General features: G+C 47.4%; 1 protein-coding gene across 1 annotated transcript in view; it reads right to left on the bottom strand.

Moving 5' to 3' along the window:
- Positions 1–15,940, bottom strand: part of LOC124013604 (fibroblast growth factor 11-like) — a 128,279-nt gene that overhangs the window by 38,283 nt on the left and 74,056 nt on the right. The window lies entirely within an intron of this gene.

Here is a 15,940-nt window from a genome sequence, read left to right as displayed (position 1 = left end):
GGGTGGGCGTCTGTCCATGGTGGCGGTTCTGGCTCGGGACGTGGACCCCACTCCATAAATGTCCTAGTTCCTCCCCTTCGCATCCTAGGATAATCCACCTTCTCCGCCGACCATGGCCTAATAGTCCTCACCCTGATCCCCACATAACCGAGGGGCAGCTCGGGACCGAGGGGCAACTCAGGATAGAGGGGCAACTCAGGATAGAGGGGCAACTCAGGATAGAGGGGCAACTCAGGATAGAGGGGCAACTCGGGACAGCGGGGCAGCCCGGGACAGAGGGGCAGCCCGGGACAGAGGGGCAGCCCGGGACCGAAGCAGCCCGGTACTGAGGGGAAGCCCGGTACTGAGGGGAAGCCAGGTACTGAGGGGAAGCCCTGTACTGAGGGGAAGCCCTGTACTGAGGGGAAGCCCGGTACTGAGAGGAAGCTCGGTACTGAGAGGAAGCTCGGTACTGAGAGGAAGCTCGGTACTGAGAGGAAGCTCGGTACTGAAAGGGAGCCCAGTACAGAGAGGGAGCCTAGTACTGAGAGGAAGCTCAGTACTGAGAGGAAGCTCAGGCAGGTAGTAGCCTCCGGTAAATCCTGGCTGGCTGGTGGACCTGGATGATTAAGGTTGTCTGGCCGATCTAGAAGATCTTGGCAGACTGGCACTTCTGGCGGATCCTGGCAGACTGGCACTTCTGGTGGATCCTGGCAGACTGGTGACGCTGGGCCGACAGGAGACTCCGGCAGCACAGGAGAGGAGAAAGGCTCTGGCTGAGCTGAACAGGCGGGAGACTCCAACAGTGCAGGAGAGGAGAAAAGCTCTGGCTGCGCTGAACAGGCGAGGCGCACTGGACGCGCTGGGCCGACTGGTAGCACTGGTGGCGCTGGAAAGATAGGAGACTCCGGCAGCGCCGGAGAGGAGAAAGGCTCTGGCTGCGCTAAACAGGCTGGAGACTCCGATAGCACAGGAGGGGAGAAAAGCACTGGCTGTGCTGAACAGGCGATGCGCACTGGACGCGCTGGGCCGACTGGGAGCACTGGTGGCGCTGGACAGACAGGAGACTCCAGCAGCGCAGGAGAGGAGAAAAGCTCTGGCTGCGCTAAACAGGCGAGGCGCACTGGAGACCTGGTGCGTGGTGCTGGAACTGGTGGTACTGGCGCGAGGACACGCACAGTAAGCCTGGTGCGGGGAGCTGCTACCGGAGGACTAGTGTGTAGAGGTGGCTCTGGATAGACCGGACCGTGCAGGCGCACTGGAGCTCTAGAGCACCGAGCCTGCCCAAGCTTACCTGGCTCGATGCCCACTCTAGCCCGGCCAATAGGAAGGGCTGGTATGAGTCGCAGCTGGCTCTGCACCCGCACTGGAAACACCATGCGCTCCATAGCATAACACGGTGCCTGCCCGGTCTCTCTAGCCCAACGGTGAGCACAGGGAGTATGCACAGGTTTCCTACCTGGCATAACTATTCTCCCTTTTAGCCCCCCCCAATACTTTTTTTTGGGTGACTTTCCGGTTTCCAACTGCGTCGCAGTGCTGCCTCCTCATACTCACGCCTCTCCGCTTTAGCTACTTCTATTTCCTCCTTGGGACTGCGATATTCTCCCGGCTGCGCCCAGGGTCCTTTTCCGTCTAATATCATCTCCCAAGACCAGAAGTCCTCATATTGCTGCTCCTCACAATTAACAGGGAGAGTAGGCTCAGGTCTGACTCCTGACTCTGCCACTCTCTCTCTGCGCTTTCCCCCGTTACCTACGTTTTTCGCTCTGTATAGCCGTGCTCTCCTTTTCGATTCCATCCGTGTATAGCCCTCCTCGCATTGCTGTAGGGAATCCCAGGCGGGCTCTTGCACTCGCTCTGGGTCGGACGCCCACCTGTCGATTTCTTCCCACGTAGTATAATCCCTGCTTCTGCCGTCCATATCGTCCTCCTTTAGCTCCTGCCAGTTCACACGCTGCTGCTCGGTCTGTGAATCGTGGTGGGTGATTCTGTAATGATATTTGTCTGTTGTTTGAAGTGAGGCAGACCGAAATGCAGCGTGTAGGTTACTCATGACCTTTAATAAAGATAAAGCGGTACATGAAATAATTGAAAATACAAAAACAACAAACAAGAGAAACAAAATACAGCCTATCTGGTGACTAACACTAATTAATACAAACCCAATACGAAATAACAACATATAAACCCATGTCACACCCTGGCCTACCCAAACATATAACAAAAACACAAGATACAATGACCAAGGCGTGACAATACTGGTGTTTGCTACTGCTGTTTGTTACTGCTGTTAAATACTGCTGTTTGTTACTACTGTTTGTTACTGCTGTTAAATACTGGTGTTTGCTACTGCTGTTTGTTACTGCTGTTAAATACTGCTGTTTGTTACTACTGTTTGTTACTGCTGTTAAATACTGCTGTTTCTTACTACTGTTTGTTACTGCTGTTAAATACTGGTGTTTGCTACTGCTGTTTGTTACTGCTGTTAAATACTGGTGTTTGCTACTGCTGTTTGTTACTACTGTTTGCTACGACTGTTAAATACTGGTGTTTGCTACTGCTGTTTGTTACTACTGTTTGTTACTACTGTTTGTTACTACTGTTAAATACTGCTGTTTGCTACTGCTGTTTGTTACAGCTGTTAAATACTGGTGTTTGCTACTGCTGTTTGTTACTACTGTTTGTTACTGCTGTTAAATACTGGTGTTTGCTACTGCTGTTTGTTACTACTGTTTGTTACTGCTGTTAAATACTGGTGTTTGCTACTGCTGTCTGTTACTACTGTTTGCTACTGCTGTTTGTTACTACTGTTTGTTACTGCTGTTTGTTACTACTGTTTGTTACTGCTGTTAAATACTGGTGTTTGCTACTGCTGTTTGCTACGACTGTTAAATACTGATGTTTGCTACTGCTGTTTGTTACTACTGTTTGTTACTGCTGTTGAATACTGGTGTTTGCTACTGCTGTTTGTTACTACTGTTAAATACTGGTGTTTGCTACTGCTGTTTGTTACTACTGTTTGTTACTGCTGTTAAATACTGGTGTTTGCTACTGCTGTTTGTTACTACTGTTAAATACTGGTGTTTGCTACTGCTGTTTGTTACTACTGTTTGTGACTGCTGTTAAATACTGGTGTTTGCTACTGCTGTTTGTTACTACTGTTTGTTACTGCTGTTAAATACTGGTGTTAGCTACTGCTGTTTGTTACTACTGTTTGTTACTACTGTTTGTTACTGCTGTTAAATACTGGTGTTTGCTACTGCTGTTTGCTACTGCTGTTTGTTACTACTGTTAAATACTGGTGTTAGATCTGTCTGCCACTGCCGCTCACAACCTGTCACCAGGGAAACAGTCCTGTACTATACCATTCCCCCAGGGAACCAGTCCTGTACTATACCATTCCCCCAGGGAACCAGTCCTGTACTATACCATTCCCCCAGGGAACCAGTCCTGTACTATACCATTCCCCGAGGGAACCACTCCTGTACTATAACATTCCCCCAGGGAACCACTCCTGTACTATACCATTCCCCCAAGGAACCAGTTCTGTACTATACCATTCCCCCAGGGAACCACTCCTGTACTATACCATTCCCCCAGGGAACCACTCCTGTACTATACCATTGCCCCAGGGAACCACTCCTGTACTATACCATTCCCCCAAGGAACCAGTTCTGTACTATACCATTCCCCCAGGGAACCAGTCCTGTACTATACCATTCCCCCAGGGAACCACTCCTGTACTATACCGTTCCCCCAGGGAACCAATCCTGTACTATACCGTTCCCCCAGGGAACCAGTCCTGTACTATACCATTCCCCCAGGGAACCAGTCCTGTACTATACCATTCCCCCAGGGAACCACTCCTGTACTATACCATTCCCCCAGGGAACCACTCCTGTACTATACCATTCCCCCAGGGAACCAATCCTGTACTATACCATTCCCCCAGGGAAACACTCCTGTACTATACCATTCCCCCAGGCAACCACTCCAGTACTATACCATTCCCCCATGGAACCAGTTCTGTACTATACCATTCCCCCAGGGAACCAGTCCTGTACTATACCATTCCCCCAAGGAACCACTCCTGTACTATACCATTCCCCCAGGGAACCAATCCTGTACTATACCATTCCCCCAGGGAACCAGTCCTGTACTATACCATTCCCCCAGGGAACCAGTCCTGTACTATACCATTCCCCCAGGGAACCACTCCTGTACTATACCATTCCCCCAGGGAACCACTCCTGTACTATACCATTCCCCCAGGGAACCAATCCTGTACTATACCATTCCCCCAGGGAACCACTCCTGTACTATACCATTCCCCCAGGCAACCACTCCTGTACTATACCATTCCCCCAGGGAACCACTCCTGTACTATACCATTCCCCCAGGGAACCACTCCTGTACTATACCATTCCCCCAGGCAACCACTCCTGTATTATACCATTCCCCCAGGGAACCACTCCTGTCCTATACCATTCCCACAGGGAACCAGTCCTGTACTATACCATGCCACCAGGGAACCAGTGCTGTACTAGACCATTCCCCCAGGGAACCAGTCATGTACTGTATCATGTCCCCAGGGAACCAGTCCTGCACTATACCATGTCACCAGAGAACCAGTCCTGTACTATACAGTGAAACTAGTCCTGTACTATAACATGGCCCCAGGGAACCAGTCCTGTACTATACCATGCCACCAGGGAACCAGTCCTGTGCGATACCTTGCCATCAGGGAACCAGTCCTGTACTATACCATGCCACCAGGGAACCAGTCCTGTACTATACCATGCCACCAGGGAACCAGTCCTGTATTATACCATGCCACCAGGGAACCAGTCCTGTGCGATACCATGACACCAGGGAACCAGTCCTGTACTATACCATGCAACCAGGGAACCAGTCCTGTACTATACCATGCAACCAGGGAACCAGTCCTGTATTATACCATGCAACCAGGAAACCAGTCCTGTATTTTACCATGCAGCCAGGAAACCAGTCCTGTATTTTACCATGCAGCCAGGAAACCAGTCCTGTATTTTACCATGCAGCCAGGAAACCAGTCCTGTATTTTACCATGCAGCCAGGAAACCAGTCCTGTATTATACCATGCAACCAGGGAACCAGTCCTGTATTATACCCTGCAACCAGGGATCCAGTCCTGTACTGTACCATGGAAACAGTCCTGTACTATAATATGCCCCCAGGAAACCAGTCCTGTACTACACCATGCCACCAGGGAACCAGTCGTGTACTGTACCATGGCACCAGGGATAAAATCCTGTTCTGTACCATGGAACCAGTCCTGTACTATACAATGGAACCAGTCCTGTACTGTACCATGTTACCAGTCCTGTACTGTACCATGTAACCAGTCCTGTACTATACAATGGAACCAGTCCTGTACAATACCATGTAACCAGTCCTGTACTATACAATGGAACCAGTCTTGTACTATACCATGGAACCAAAGAACCCGTCTTGTACTGTATCATGACACCAGGGAACCAGTCCTGTACTGTACCATGCCACCAGGGAACCAGTCCTGTACTATACCATGCCACCATGTAACCAGTCCTGTACTATACAAGTGAACCAGTCCTGTACAATACCATGTAACCAGTCCTGTATTATACAATGGAACCAGTCTTGTACTATACCATGGAACAAAAGAACCCATCTTGTACTATACCATGGAACCAAAGAACCCATCTTGTACTGTACCATGACACCAGGGAACCAGTCCTGTACTGTACCATGCCACCAGGGAACCAGTCCTGTACTATAACATGGCACCAGGGATAAAATCCTGTTCTGTACCATGGAACCAGTCCTTTTACTATACCATGGAACCAGTCCTGTACAATACCATGTAACCAGTCTTGTACTGTACAATGGAACCAGTCCTGTACTATACAATGGAACCAGTCCTGTACTATAGAATGGAACCAGTCCTGTACTGTACCATGCCACCAGTGATCTATTCCTGTATAATTCCATGGAAATAGTTATATACTTTATCATGTAACCAGTCCTGTACTATACCATGCCACCAGGGAACCAGTCCTGTACTATACCATGCCCCCAGGAATCCAGTCCTGTACTATACCATGCCCCCAGGAATCCAGTCCTGTACTCTACCATGCCACCAGGGAACCAGTCCTGTACTATACAATGGAACCAGTCCTGTACAATACCATGTAACCAGTCCTGTACTGTACAATGGAACCAGTCCTGTACTGTACCATGTAACCAGTCCTGTACAATACCATGTAACCAGTCCTGTACTATACCATGTAACCAGTCCTGTACTGTACAATGGAACCAGTCCTGTACTATACAATGGAACCAGTCCTGTACTATACAATAGAACCAGTCCTGTATTATATCATGCAACCAGGGGACCAGTCCTGTACTATACCATGCCACCAGGGAACCAGTCCTGTACTGTACCATGTCACCAGGGAACCAGTCCTGTACTGTACCATGTCACCATGGAACCAGTCCTGTACTGTACCATGTAACCATTCCTGTACTGTACCATGTCACCAGGGATAAAATCCTGTACTATACAATGGAACCAGTCCTGTACTATAACATGGCCCCAGAGAACCAGTCCTGTACTATACCATGCAACCAGGAAACCAGTCCTGTATTATACCATGCAACCAGGAAACCAGTCCTGTATTATACGATGCCACCAGTGAACCATTCCTGTATAATTCCATGGAAATAGTTATATACTTTATCATGTAACCAGTCCTGTACTATAACATGCCCCCAGGAATCCAGTCCTGTACTATACCATGTCACCAGGGAACCAGTCCTGTATTATACCATGCAACCAGGGAACCAGTCCTGTATTATACCATGCAACCAGGGAACCAGTCCTGTATTATACCATGCAACCAGGGAACCAGTCCTGTATTATACCATGCAACCAGGGAACCAGTCCTGTATTATACCATGCCACCAGAATACCAGTCCTGTATTATACCATGCAACCAGGGAACCAGTCCTGTATTATACCATGCCACCAGGGAACCAGTCCTGTACTATACCATGCCAAAAGGGAACCAGTCCTGTACTACACCATGCCACCAGAAAACCAGTCCTGTACTACACCATGCCACCAGAAAACCAGTCCTGTACTACACCATGCCAAAAGGGAACCAGTCCTGTACTATACAATGGAACTAGTCTTGTACTATACCATGGAACCAAAGAACCCGTCTTGTACTGTACCATGCCACCAGGGAACCAGTCCTGTACTATACCATGGAACCAGTCCTTTTACTATACCATGTAACCAGTCCTGTACTATACAATGTAACCAGTCCTGTACAATACCATGCCACCAGGGAACCAGTCCTGTACTATACCATGCCACCAGGGAACCAGTCCTGTACTATACAATGGAACCAGTCCTGTACAATACCATGTAACCAGTCCTGTACTGTACAATGGAACCAGTCCTGTACTGTACCATGTAACCAGTCCTGTACAATACCATGTAACCAGTCCTGTACTATACCATGTAACCAGTCCTGTACTGTACAATGGAACCAGTCCTGTACTATACAATGGAACCAGTCCTGTACTATACCATGCCACCAGGGAACCAGTCCTGTACTGTACCATGTCACCAGGGAACCAGTCCTGTACTGTACCATGTCACCATGGAACCAGTCCTGTACTGTACCATGTAACCATTCCTGTACTGTACCATGTCACCAGGGATAAAATCCTGTACTATACAATGGAACCAGTCCTGTACTATAACATGGCCCCAGAGAACCAGTCCTGTACTATACCATGCAACCAGGAAACCAGTCCTGTATTATACCATGCAACCAGGAAACCAGTCCTGTATTATACGATGCCACCAGTGAACCATTCCTGTATAATTCCATGGAAATAGTTATATACTTTATCATGTAACCAGTCCTGTACTATAACATGCCCCCAGGAATCCAGTCCTGTACTATACCATGCCACCAGGGAACCAGTCCTGTACTATACCATGCCACCAGGGAACCAGTCCTGTATTATACCATGCAACCAGGGAACCAGTCCTGTATTATACCATGCAACCAGGGAACCAGTCCTGTATTATACCATGCCACCAGAATACCAGTCCTGTACTACACCATGCCAAAAGGGAACCAGTCCTGTACTACACCATGCCACCAGAAAAGCAGTCCTGTACTACACCATGCCACCAGAAAACCAGTCCTGTACTACACCATGCCAAAAGGGAACCAGTCCTGTACTATACAATGGAACTAGTCTTGTACTATACCATGGAACCAAAGAACCCGTCTTGTACTGTACCATGCCACCAGGGAACCAGTCCTGTACTATACCATGGAACCAGTCCTTTTACTATACCATGTAACCAGTCCTGTACTATACAATGTAACCAGTCCTGTACAATACCATGCCACCAGGGAACCAGTCCTGTACTATTTCATGCCACCTACTATACAATGGAACCAGTCCTGTACTATACAATGGAACCAGTCCTGTACTGTACAATGTAACCAGTCCTGTACAATACCATGTAACCAGTCCTTTTACTATACCATGTAACCAGTCCTGTACTATACAATGGAACCAGTCCTGTACAATACCATGCCACCAGGGAACCAGTCCTGTACTATACCATGGAACCAGTCATTTTACTATACCATGTAACCAGTCCTGTACTATACAATGGAACCAGTCCTGTACTGTACAATTTAACCAGTCCTGTACTATACAATGGAACCAGTCCTGTACTGTACCATGTAACCATTCCTATACTATACAATGGAACCAGTCCTGTACTATACAATGGAACCAGTCCTGTACTATAGAATGGGACCAGTCCTGTACTGTACCATGGTTCCAGTCCTGTATTATACCATGGAACCAGTCCTGTACTGTACCATGGTTCCAGCCCTGTATTATACCATGGAACCAGTCCTGTACAGTACCATGGTTCCAGTCCTGTATTATACCATGGAACCAGTCCTGTACTATACAATGGAACCAGTCCTGTACTGTACCATGGGACCAGTCCTGTACTGTACCATGGTTCCAGTCCTGTATTATATCATGGAACCAGTCCTGTACGGTACCATGGTTCCAGTCCTGTATTATACCATGGAACCTGTCCTCTACTTTGTCATGCCACCAGGAATCCAGTCCTGTACTATACCATGCCACCAGGGAACCAGAACTGTACTATACCATGCCCCCAGGAATCCAGTCCTGTACTATACCATGCCACCAGGGAACCAGTCCTGTACTATACCATGCCCCCAGGAATCCAGTCCTGTACTATACCATGCCACCAGGGAACCAGTCCTGTACTATACCATGCCACCAGGGAACCAGTCCTGTACTATACCATGCCCCCAGGAATCCAGTCCTGTACTATACCATGCCACCAGGGAACCAGTCCTGTACTATACCATGCCACCAGGGAACCAATATTGTACTATACCATGGAGCCAGTCCTTTTACGATACCATGGAACCAGTCCTGTACTATAACATGGCCCCAGGGAACCAGTCCTGTACTATAACATGGCCCCAGGGAACCAGTCCTGTACTATAACATGGCCCCAGGGAACCAGTCCTGTACTATACCATGCAACCAGGGAACCAGTCCTGTACTATACCATGCAACCAGGGAACCAGTCCTGTACTATACCATGTCACCAGGGAACCAGTCCTGTATTATAACATGGCCCCAGGGAACCAGTCCTGTACTATACCATGCAACCAGGGAACCAGTCCTGTACTATACCATGCAACCAGGGAACCAGTCCTGTACTATAACATGGCCCCAGGGAACCAGTCCTGTACTATACCATGCAACCAGGGAACCAGTCCTGTACTATACCATGTCACCAGGGAACCAGTCCTGTATTATAACATGGCCCCAGGGAACCAGTCCTGTACTATACCATGCAACCAGGGAACCAGTCCTGGACTATACCATGTCACCAGGGAACCAGTCCTGTACTATACCATGCCACCAGGGAACCAGTCCTGTACTGTACCATGGCACCAGGGATAAAATCCTGTTCTGTACCATGGAACCAGTCCTTTTACTATACCATGTAACCAGTCCTGTACTATACAATGGAACCAGTCCTGTACTATACCATGGAACCAGTCCTGTACTATACCATGCCACCAGAGAACCATTCCTGTACTATTTCATGTCCCCAGGAATCCAGTCGTGGCCTCTACCATGCCTCCGGAAAACCAGTCCAGTACTATACCATGCCACCAGAAAACCAGTCCTATACTGTACCATGCCACAGGAAAACCAGTCCTATACTGTACCATGCCACAGGAAAACCAGTGCAGTACGAAACCATGTCACCAGGGAACCAGTCCTATACCATACCATGCCACCAGAGAACCAGTCCTGTACTATTTCATGCCACCTGAGAACCAGTCTTGTACTATACCATGTAACCAGAGAACCAGTCCTATACTATTTCATGCCACCTGAGCACCAGTCCTGTACTATACCATGCCACCAGAGAACCAGTCCTGTACTATACCATGTAACCAGGGAACCAGTCCAGTCCTGTCCTATACCATTCCTCAAGAGAACCAGTCCTGTACTATTTAATGTCCCCAGGAATCCAGTCCTGTACTATACCATACCCCCAGATAACCAATCCTGTACTCTACCATGCCACCAGAGATGGAGGTCTCTACCATGCCACCAGAGAACCAGTCTAGTCCTCTTCCATGTCACAAGAGAACGAGTCCTGTACTATACCATGCCACCCGTTAACCAGTCATGTACTTTACCTTGCAACCATGCAACCAGTCCTGCACTGTACCATGCCACCGGAGATCAAGTCCAGTCCTGTTCTGTACCATGCCACCAGAAAACCAGTGCAGTACGAAACCATGTCACTAGGGAACCAGTCCTATACCATACCATGCCACCAGAGAACCAGTCCTGTACTATTTCATGCCACCTGAGAACCAGTCCTGTACTATTTCATGCCACCTGAGAACCAGTCCTGTACTATTTCATGCCACCTGAGCACCAGTCCTGTACTATACCATGCCACCAGGGAACCAGTCCTGTACTATTTCATGCCACCTGAGAACCAGTCCTGTACTATACCATGCCACCAGGAATCCAGTCCTGTACTATACCATGCCACCAGGAATCCAGTCCTGTACTATACCATGCCACCAGGAATCCAGTCCTGTACTACACCATGCCACCAGGAATCCAGTCCTGTACTACACCATGCCACCAGGAATCCAGTCCTGTACTATACCATGCCACCAGGAATCCAGTCCTATACTACACCATGCCAGCAGGAATCCAGTCCTGTACTATACCATGCCACCAGGGAACCAGTCCTGTACTACACCATGCCACCAGGAATCCAGTCCTGTACGATACCATGCCACCAGGACTCCAGTCCTGTACTACACCATGCCACCAGAGAACCAGTCCTGTACTACACCATGCCACCAGGAATCCAGTCCTGTACTATACCATGCCACCAGGAATCCAGTCCTGTACTATACCATGCCACCAGGAATCCAGTCCTGTACTACACCATGCCACCAGGGAGCCAGACCTGTACTATACCATGCCACCAGGAATCCAGTCCTGTACTATACCATGCCACCAGGAATCCAGTCCTGTACTACACCATGCCACCAGGAATCCAGTCCTGTACTATACCATGCCACCAGGAATCCAGTCCTGTACTACACCATGCCACCAGAGAACCAGTCCTGTACTATACCATGCCACCAGGAATCCAGTCCTGTACTATACCATGCCACCAGAGAACCAGTCCTGTACGATTCCATGCCACCAGGAATCCAGTCCTGTACTACACCATGCCACCAGAGAACCAGTCCTGTACTATACCATGCCACCAGAGAACCAGTCCTGTACTACACCATGCCACCAGGAATCCAGTCCTGTACTACACCATGCCACCAGTCTTTACACACACAGGGAGGGAGGCAGGCAGACACACGCACGTCTTACCGGTGTGACACAGCTAGCTAGTCAGCTGTGCTCGCTAGTGGCCTTTCAATCGGTAACGTCACTCTCTCTTTAAATACCTTTAAATAGTTGTTTCCTTTGCTCTGCAAAGGCCACTGCTTTTGTGGAGCGATTGGCGACTGTTGTTGATGTGTGCGGAGGGGTTCTGGTTCAAGCCCAGGTTGGAGGAGAAGGACGGAAGGACAGAAGCAAACTTTAAGGCTAAGAAGACAAAGATTCAATCTTTCAATTGTTTCCATATCAATTCCGTGACGTGCTTTGCCTCTGTCCTTGTGGAGGTGCTTTAGTTCTTTACAGGACAGTGATCCACAGTGTATTGTTAGAACTTTTTCAAGACACCACTTTAGTTTCTTGACATTGACTGAGTTGAACCTATTTACTCTCCCTCTCTCTCTCTCTCTCTCTCTCTCTCTCGCTCTCGATCTTTCTCTCTGTGTCTTCTCTCCGTCTCTCTCTCACTCTCTCTCCCGATCTTTCTCTCTCTGTGTCCTATCTCTCTCCTCTCTCTCTGTCTCTCTCTCTATAGTGCGAGTTGAGTGATCCTAAAATACCAGCAGTAGGTCTGAAGTGGGATGATTTAACTTCTCCTTGATCTGCTGAGAAAGATTTTCTGCTCAGAAAGCTCTCTTCTTTCAATTATATCCTTGTTTACATCCTCAGATCCTGACTTGCTTTCCTGCAGAGAGTGTGTTCTCTAGTTAAAGGAGACAAGAGTGGAGGAGAGGAGAGGAAAGGTGTGTGTGTGTGTGTGTGGCCTCGGAGGAGAACATAATGACAGTGTGTTGGGGCTTTGTTTGCCATAGGGACACATTAATGATTAATGCTGAGAGACTACTGGACCAGTCGTGTGTGTGCGTGTGTGTTATTGACTGTTCTTAAATTAACCCCACGACTGTACATCAATTGTTTAAAACCACACTCGCAATCCCAGTGCGGTATGCTCTGTACTCAGCCTACTACTTCTATATTCCTTGCCAAAGTTATGGCTATCAACGCCTTCCTAACTCACTTTGAACTTGTACACCTTTCTGATTTAAGACATGTTACAGATGCCGTATATTAATTTGACCCAGTTTCACACAGCAGCAAAATAATCCTGCAGCAATGGATATTGTTTGTAGGGGTTGATACATTTTTCAATAGGGCAAATTAAGTCTGAAATGTTGAAGTGGAAATTACAAACTTTAGAAGCCTTTTTAAACCTAATAGTTAGCAAATTCCTGCAACAACATGTTCATCAAATTAAGATACGGCACTGTACACTAATCCTCTCCAACAGGCTAGTGGAGCTTTCCATTACTACTCTCAATTTTGATGGCAGACTGTCTTCTTGAGACTAATATTGTTGTATGCGTCACGTGCAATGATGTCCGAGGGGGAAAAATTGTGTTCATTGTTTGCAGTAACTTCTTTGTTGTTGTAATATCACAGATGGATGTGGCAGTTTCACCATTAAGGATTCCATCTTTAAGCTTGGAATGTTATTTACACCGAGTGTACCAAACATTAGGAACACCTTCTTAATATTGAGTTGCACTCCCTTTTGCCCTGAGAACCACATGAATTTGTCAGGGCATGGACTCTACAAGTTGCTGTCGGATGCTGGCCCATGTTGACAGCAATGCTTCCCACAGTTATGTGAAGTTGGATGGATGTCCTTTGAGTGGTGGACCATTCTTGATACAAATGGGAAACTGTGGACCATGAAAAACCCAGCAGCATTGCAGTTCTTGACACTCTCAAACCGGTGCGCCTGGCACCTACTACCATACCCCGTTCAAAGGCACTTAAATCTTTTGTCTTTCCCATTCAGCCTCTGAATGGCACACACATAAAGTACATAATCCATGTCTCAATTGTCTAAAGGATTAAAAATCCTTCTTTATCTGGTCTCCTCCCCATCATCTACACTGATTGAAGTGGATTTAACAAGAGACATCAATAAGTGATCATAGCTTTCACCTGGATTCATGGAAAGAGCAGGTGTTCCTTATGTTTTGTACATTCGGTGTATATTGGCCTTATGAAGAATAGTTAAAATTCTAAAGTATCACTGCATGATATCACATCGTTACCATGACAACCTGGTGACAGTTTGGGAATTTAGCCAGGACCCCGGGGTTAATACTACCTACTCTTACGATAAGTGCCATGGGATTTTTAGTAATCATAGAGAGTCAGGACACACAATTAACAGCCCATCCGAAAGACAGTACCCTACACAGGGCAATGTCTCCTATCACTGCCCTGGGGCATTAGGATATTATTTATTTTTGTGTGTTAAAGCGCTATAGTCCCTACCACCTTCCCTTGTTCTGATGCTTTCAGTCCTCTGAGTTACTTGGACGTGTGTGTGTGTAGTGTATGTGAATGTGTATGGGTTTTGTGTGAGAAACTGCCACAGCAGCAGCTAGTGTTCAGGTAATTTGAGGTGAGCCTTCCTTCACACTGTGGAAAAAGACCAAAAAAAACCAGCTCCTCTCTTCTCCTCTCTTCTCCTCTCTTCAAAGGGATTTTCTCTCTTTCTCTCTTTTGTGATTCTTTCCCCTGTGAAAATAGGTCACCTTTCTTCTGTTTGGAGAGTGCCTGGGTAGTATATCCTCTACAGCCGAGAAGTGTGTGTGTGTGGGGGGGGGGTGAAGGTGTGTGTCAAAGTGTATGTGTAGATTGATCCGTCGGAAAGGCAAGGTGTTTAAAAACTTCACACCAATCCTCTGTATACCCCAGCTCCTGCAGTAGGCAGGCAGTATGCCGACTTTGAAGTGAACGCACAGATCTACTTCAAATAGAAACTTGCACACTTTATTTACTTCACAGCAGACTATAGATGGGAGCATCTCTCTTTTTACCTTCTCTCTCCACTCTCCCAGATCAAGGTGAAACACCCCTCTCAAAGAGCTGTGGACCAGTACACTGTTGATCGGCCCAAATGGCACCCTATTTTCTATATAGTACCTTATAGGCCCTGGTAAAAAAAAGAAGTGCATTCAATAGGGAATAGGGTGCCATTTAGGACGTAGAGAGCACCGTGCATTAGACTGTCAGATTTGTAGTGACACTGAAAACTCTATCAATGACTGTTAATAAACACAGTTCCATAGAGATAATAAACATTCAATCAACAATTTCTCTCTCATCAGGTACTGCATCATCTATGTGGGTCTGACAGTATTTTTTACTGAACCCTTATTTTACCAGGTAAGTTGATTGAGAACACATTCTGATTTACATCAACAACCTGGGGAATAGTTACAGGGAGATGGTTGTACACACTGCTATAACAACAGTACAGGTGATAATGTGTAGACTGTTATTGAGGTACACCATTTGCCTTGATGACAGCTTTGCACACCCGTGGCATTCTCTCAACCAGCTTCATGAGGAATGTGTTTCCAACAGTCTTGAAGGAGTTCCCACATGCTGAGCACTTGTTGCCTGCTTTTCCTTCACTCTGCGGTCCAACTGATCCCAAACCATCTCAATTGGGTTGAGGTCGGGTGATTGTGGAGGTGAGGTTATCTGATGAAGCACTCTATCACTCTCCTTCTTGGTCAAATAGCCCTTACACAACCTGGTGGTGTGTTTTGGGTCATTGTTCTATTGAAAAATGAAGGATAGCCCCACTAAGCGCAAACCAGATGGGATGGTGTATCGCTGCAGAATGCTGTGGTAGCCATGCTGGTTAAGTGTGCCTTGAATTCAAAATAAATGACTGACAGTGTCACCAGCACAGCACCCCCACACCATCACACCTCCTCCTCCATGCTTCACGGTGGGAACCACACATGCAGAGATCAGATACTCTGTATCTCACAAAGACACGACGGTTACAACCAAAAATCACAAATTTAGACTCATCAGACCAACGGACAGATTTTCAACAGTCTAATGTCCA

The sequence above is a fragment of the Oncorhynchus gorbuscha genome, linkage group LG25, assembly GCF_021184085.1.
Source record: "Oncorhynchus gorbuscha isolate QuinsamMale2020 ecotype Even-year linkage group LG25, OgorEven_v1.0, whole genome shotgun sequence".
NCBI classification, from domain to species: Eukaryota; Metazoa; Chordata; class Actinopteri; order Salmoniformes; family Salmonidae; genus Oncorhynchus; species Oncorhynchus gorbuscha.
Note: the sequence above shows the minus strand (reverse complement) of the source record. Positions and strands in the feature narration are given on the sequence as shown.